The sequence below is a fragment of the Elephantulus edwardii genome, unplaced genomic scaffold (assembly GCF_000299155.1).
Source record: "Elephantulus edwardii isolate Elephantulus edwardi_28Jun2011 unplaced genomic scaffold, EleEdw1.0 scaffold00189, whole genome shotgun sequence".
In the NCBI taxonomy this organism is placed as follows: domain Eukaryota; kingdom Metazoa; phylum Chordata; class Mammalia; order Macroscelidea; family Macroscelididae; genus Elephantulus; species Elephantulus edwardii.
This window is the reverse complement of record NW_006399939.1, coordinates 563,261-569,962: the sequence shown is the minus strand read 5'-3', so window position 1 is coordinate 569,962 and position 6,702 is coordinate 563,261. Positions and strand designations below refer to the sequence as shown.

The 6,702-nt window shown below is 38.2% G+C and overlaps 1 protein-coding gene across 1 annotated transcript in view; it reads right to left on the bottom strand.

The window, feature by feature from the left end:
• The window catches only part of NUP160 (nucleoporin 160kDa), a 59,327-nt gene that overhangs the window by 1,180 nt on the left and 51,445 nt on the right, over positions 1-6,702 (bottom strand). The gene's annotated exons all lie outside the window — the stretch shown is intronic.

The window sequence follows — 6,702 nt, the reverse complement described above, 5'->3', positions numbered from 1 at the left end:
CTCCTTGGTCATTGTCCAACTCTCTGATGCATAACAAGTGACTGCAAAGACCATGGCCTGTATCAGACATACCTTAGTCTCCAGAGAGACACCAGTGCTCTTCAGTACTTTGAAGAGGTCCTTAACAGCAGACTTTCCCATGGCAATACGCCCTTTAATTTCCTGGCTACTGGTGCCAAGATTCTCACCACTGGGCCAGTTGGCAGCATCAGGATGGATGGTGAAGAGACTGAGATCGTTCACAGCTTTAGTTTGCTTAGTTTAGGCATATGATTATGGATTAAAATATCACGTAGTGCAGGAAACAAAATGCAGACCCAAAGTAGTCAACTAGGTAGGAAAGGTGGTGTTTTTCACTCTGTCTGGGAATGAAAAGAGAGGGAAATGCTGGGCTGGCACCAATATGGGTTCAGGCCTTGAAACAAGACAACAAGGACAAGAAAGGCTGATACCTCTCACCTGTTCCCATGGTAACCACTGCTTTGATTGGTAATAGAAATGAGGAGTTTCTGGAATAGGTCTGTTTCCTGCTACTTCTTGCCCTTTAAAAATAGTACAATAGTGGAACTTCTTTTGATTATATATATGTACAGGTGGGTCGTCATGAAGTAAAATGTGTTTGTACTGCAGGTGAAAGCTATAGTTCTGAAAAAGGGTGGAAAGGCAAGGATTCTCCCAATCTCTAACTATAAAACTTCAATTAATCATGCTAGAGGATAATGTGAAAAATAACCATATATCTCAATATTTACCAATAAGACTACTAGGGGAAAATCACTTTGTTATTGGAAATATATAATATAAATATAGTATTAACATCATCAAAACTAAAGGCTTATGAAAACTAAGAAAGATCAAAGGACATACAAGTAATTAATTAGCATTAACGATCCTTTTCTTAAAAGATAAATTTTAATATACAGAATAAAATGCAAGATTTAAATATTCTCCACTTTGCCCAGAATTTGTGGACATGAATAGTTCTGAGCCTCACCAAAAAAGTTCTATTTTGGTCCAATACATTATCAGACTGATCAAGTCCAGCTTGATATTACAAATCAGAGAATTTACATTGAAAATCTGTTGGTTTTTGTAGATAGAGTTCTAATTTTTTCTTAACTAATAAAGACTTTACTCAACTCAGAACTAGATTTACAGTAAGACATCTTTTAAACAGCTGGTCATCATTTTAGGCTTACTCTAGCCAAATTATTTAATACTTTATTCAAGATTATAAAAAAATGCCACAATAAATAATGAAAAGAGTACATAAAATCACTAGCCTCTGTTTGCTAATACATGTCAGAAAAATACATGTCAGTTCTGGACTAAAATAATTCCATTGAAATATAAAAAGGAATAGGGAGGAATGAAAAGATTTGCAGTGACTGCCTCTGGAGGTTAGCTAGAACAAACCAACAACCATCAGCTGTTTTGCAAAGTGGAAGTAGATTTTAATTTGCAGATAAAGGATGTCTTCGGTAGTTTAAAAAAATAGAAACTCTAAAAAAGCTTGTGAATCATATACAAAAGCAGCTGTTTGACACCAAGGTCGAAATCAGAAACTGTGTTAGCACCACCGGCAAGCGCAGGGCCCTGTGACTCAAGGCCAACTTGTGGAGAAGGCAGACTTGAATATTGTACACATCATTCATTTACAGTTAGAAGACTTGGCCTTGAGCACTGGGTTCCTGGAGGGTGAAGTCTTAAGCCCTAAGAGGCACCAAGCGGTTACGAAGGCTAGGTAGCAATCAGGGTTACAAGTGCCGACGATATATTAAATCTCGAGTTGCTTTATCAACTTTTTGCTGGTAGTCTTCCAATTTGTCAAGTATTTTCTGAGACAACTGTAAGAGAAAGGAATGACATCATCATAGATTAGCCCAAGGCTGAAGGGGAGTGATGTTATTAACCTCTCTGAGTTCACCAAATACACTCTACCTAATAAAGCTGTTGCCCACTTTGCATCATTTAATCGCTATTACGCAGAGTCGGAAGGTGCTCTGGAGGAGAAGTGGTTACACGCCCAGCTAGAAACTGACAGATCATGATTTAAACCCACCAGCTGTCCCCCAGAAGACAGATGTGTCAGTATGCATCCAAGGACACAGTCACAGAGCCCCTTGGGGCAGTTCACACCCCCACACCTCCCCCCGATCCTATGCAGTCTGTAAGAACTGACTAGATAACATGGATAAGTAGAGTCTGCCTGTGACTCTACGGAGCTTGTGTTATAAACAACACTTCAATCCTGCTCTCCTAATGAATTTTCCATATATGCAGATTGGATCAGTATTTTTAACTAAACAAGCTGTCAAATAAAACACAGGGATAAAAGATAATCCTTGTTACCCTGTTCCTTAACCTCACTTGATAGACACAGCCAGAGGAACTAAATTTCATAGCTTTCTTCCTTTTCTCCTCTTGCCTGACAGATTGTTAGAAAAAACCCCCAACCACCTGCATTGTCATGACAGTAGTCCAGAACGAAGGCTGCACAGTGAAGTGGACTTGGGGGGAGGGATTTTATAAAAAATGAAAGAATTTTTCTTTTACTTTTCAACGAGAAGAGAAAACTGGTGGGGAATGGGTGGGCAGGGAGAAATTGCAACAATGAATGAATGGAAATCCAAAGTCTCTGTAAACTTTCATTAATTAATAAAAAACAATCAATCAAAACCCCAACCACCTACAAAAGGTACTGTCATTCGTTTTCTAGTTTAGCAGCATATTCTCAGGAGACACTGCCTAAGTATAACTGATAAACACATCATCAGTCCAACAGGTCTGTCTGAATTAAGGAAGCACTGACCTTTCCTCCTTTGGAAGAAACAGCTAATATAAAATTCCTGGAGAATGTGGTCGTATCTATAGAGTCCACTTTCAATAAATGAGAATCTACCATTCTGTACTTCAAGTATTTGTAAGTTTACCCTGTAGTGCGTGCCCTGCTAAGCTGTAAAGAATGAATGGACTGTGTGCCATTTGTCTCTGTGTAGTTAATGGCCACAGTTCCTCACTAGCTTTGCTCAATACACTAAGTTGCTTAGAGTCTTTGCTTTATTTATAAAGAGACTGGGACACCATGCAAAGGGCAATAAATGGCTTTTGTCCTCTCCTTAGTCCCTGAGAACTGAAGGGCATGCTGTAAAGAAGACTATCTCCACCAAAGGGTTTACTTACTGCGATGTTGTGACTGTTGGCACGGTTCTCTCCTAGAGCCTGGAGAAGCTGATCAATAGAGGAGTATGGAAGCCAAACCATCGGGGCAGTTGCAGATAGGGGAAACTAAAGAGAGAGAAAAAAAAATAAACAACTACTATTGAAAAAAAATTTTTAAAAATCTAAACTGTGTCCATTTCGCTTGGGTAGTTGCTTGCAAAAATCTTTGTAACGAAATGCTTTATTTATTCCTTCTTCACATTAAGAAAACTGCATATGTGCATGCACATAATTAGAGACTCTGCTTGCTATCTCTTTTTAAATGGCTATCCTTTTTTCAGTTAAACAGAATCTATTTCAGAATGATATTTCTTTATCTTAAGAAGTACTGAGGTCTATCTATTAAGGATAAAGATGGACCAAAACAGTCCTCTAAATTGTGGAAGAATGATACACTTTCCAGTAGGACATTTAGGTTCAAATGACAGGCAGTCCCTGGATTACAAATGAGATCTGTTCCTGTGTCTTTAAGAATTTGTAGGTCATTCAGAAACAGTGCATGCAGTTCTTATTTAGGCTTACATTTGTGCAAGAAAGAGATGCTGGTGGAACAGTAGGTTAAATTCTGGGCTGTTAACTGAAAGGATCTTTTGGACTCATCCCTGAGGGGAGGATGAGACAAGCCTCTGAAAACACATGGAGGGCGGTCATGAGATGGAATGAATTCTTCTGAAGCGGGTGGCATGGTGGTAAAACAAGAGAAGCAATCGCTCCTCAAACTAAATTTTTCACAATCAACTTCAACGACTGTACGTATGTTGTTGTTTTTTTTTGTACGTATGTTTTTAATTCATTGAAAAGGTCAGTGTAGTGGATTCAAACAGTGCACTATGCTTACAGTGCTCCTTTACCTGATTCACAATAAGGGCAAATGTGCATAAACATAAAATGGATTTTGAGATAAAAAGCATCACTTCTCTAAAAGATGAAGGCTGACCACTCCATTTTCAGTGTATATGGCTACTTAGCGTCTTGCCAATAATCCAGTTTCACAGATCAGGCTCCTTTCAAGTCTCCCTTCCAGGGTGTTGAACAATAAATTTTTCCATTCCAGTTGCCATGATCAATCACTTCAACTGTAAAAGCTCAGCCCTGTTTGTTTTGCTGCATTAACCATGACAGAACTATTTTGAATGTGTTTAAACCCCTCCTTAAAGGGGGAAGTAGGAACTATCCATAAATTGAACATTCATAACCCTGGGCATCCAGGGAAAAGACAATTAGAAAAGGAAAATTTGACTCTAAAAGTTCTATTAAGATTTTTAGTTAGCTAGATCTGGATTTTAATCCTGGTTCTTCTACTTACCTAGGAGCTATGGAAACAGACCTTTCTAGGACCCAGTTTCTTCAGGAGTTAAAAAAAAAAAGATTGTAAAACAAATACCTCATAAATGAGAAAATGCTTGTAGAATTAGCACAGCTTACCATTCAGGGCAAGTCCATATTTAATATAGACTTTTTAAATACCATTTGATTCATATTTACCAGTGTCCTTAAAGCAATAAAGCAAAATCTATTTGAAGAAAGTAAAACATATTCCTAGTCTACAGAGAGACTAGAGACTAGTTTGAGTACCAATACCAGTCTTTGATCTTGGAGACAATTAGTTGTGTACTAACAGTTATTGGTTAAATGCACTAATTTAGCGGTAAAATTCCTTCCAGACACTTGCTTTATTTAATGTGAAAATACAATTAAAAGAAATGCCTTTTAATTTTGCCTACCTCAATCCCAAAGTATTGATGTCCTTTTCCTAATACAGCATCCACATATTCTGAAACCAAATCTACAGCTTCTTCTAAAAGGTCATAGTTCAAATATAGACGGAGTAACTCGGCAGCATCAACTTTCTGTAAAAAATCAATGATTAAGAACATCAACCTCTTCATCTCCTCCCCGGGCACTGAACAACACATGTGGAGTGTCCAGTCCCCTGGGAGTCACATTTCTCACAGTAAACAAGCACCTCTGTTCACTAATCTTTCTCTTGGGATTAGGTTTATATTCTAAGATCCCTGGGTACCTTTTTCGGCCCTGTTAAATGGCCATCTTCCCTTTGTGATCAAAGAGAGTTTAAACTTTTTACTTCAATTTCCACATGTAAAAGCCAACAAATCTTTAAAGAAATACTTAGTAATAAAGACACAATGTATTCACATCAACTCTAAGAATTATATGAAAGACAGTGCAAAAGGAGTTTAAGGAATTATAAATTTTAAATGTCTAAAATTTTCAACTGGCTGATGATGAAAGAAGAATGTCTCAGGAGAGAAGGGTTCTACGGAGTATGTTATACTAATTTTGCTTTCCATACTGTATCTTGATAACAATCTGACCTTTAGCATTTCTTCTGTTAAACTAAAACAAAAATTAACCTTCCTGGCATTCAGCTTGTTTTGCTCTCTCCTTAGTCTATCCATGCTTTTCTTTTTAAAATCTCTTTGTTGTTAGGCTTCAGTTAATAGCAACTCTACATGTAATAGAAGGCTGCTCCATCATGTCACCCTCACAACAGTATGTCCATGTGAGCCCACTACTGCAGATATGGTCAGTCCATCCCTTTGAAGGGCTTCACTTTCTTCACTGACCCTCTACTTTGCCAGGTATGATATCCTTCTATGAATTTTTATTATCAGAAACAACCCTGAAGCTTTTAAAAGCACCTCTTCCCACCAAATCTAAGTTCAGTTAGGATAGATATAGGGGAAAAACAGACACCTGAAATTCCGCAGTGTGATTCATATACAGTAGCTCTGAAACACGTGTCCGAAAATTAAATTATGGAGCTTAATAAAATGTCAATTTCTAGTTCCCATCTTCAAACTCATTTGGTACTATAAACCTGAGGTGGTAGGGTACAGGAATCACTATTTTCAAAATCCCACCACTCCAATCAGTGGTCTACGAACCCTAGTTTGACCAAAAACCTGACTAGAACACTGGCAAGGAATTTGAACGATTCTACCCATTCAGCAAATACAATGTTGTTAGGTGCTACTGAGTTGAGTACAACTCATACTGACTCTATGAACAACCTGAACCCTGTCCTATACTGTGCCATCCTAATTATCTCTGACACGCTTGAGCCCACTGCTGCAGTCACAAGTGCCAATCCATCTGGTTGAGGGTCTTCCCCTCTTTCGCCAACACTTCACCTTTCCAAGCATGATGTCCTTTTCCAAGAAATAGCCTCTCCTATAATATGCCCAAAGTATGTAAGGCGAAGCTTTCTCAACTTTGACTCCATGGAGCATTCTAGCTACACTTTGTTTGGCTGTCCATGGGATAATCAATACTACTTTCCAACACCATAGCTCAAATGCATCTATTCTCTTTCTGTTACCCTACTATCAAGCTTTCAGATGCATAGCAAATGATTGAAAAGACAATGGCCTGAATTGGGTGCACCTTAGTCTTCAAATTGACATGACTGCTCCTCAGTAGTTTAGAGGTGACTTCAATGAGTAATTTTACACACAC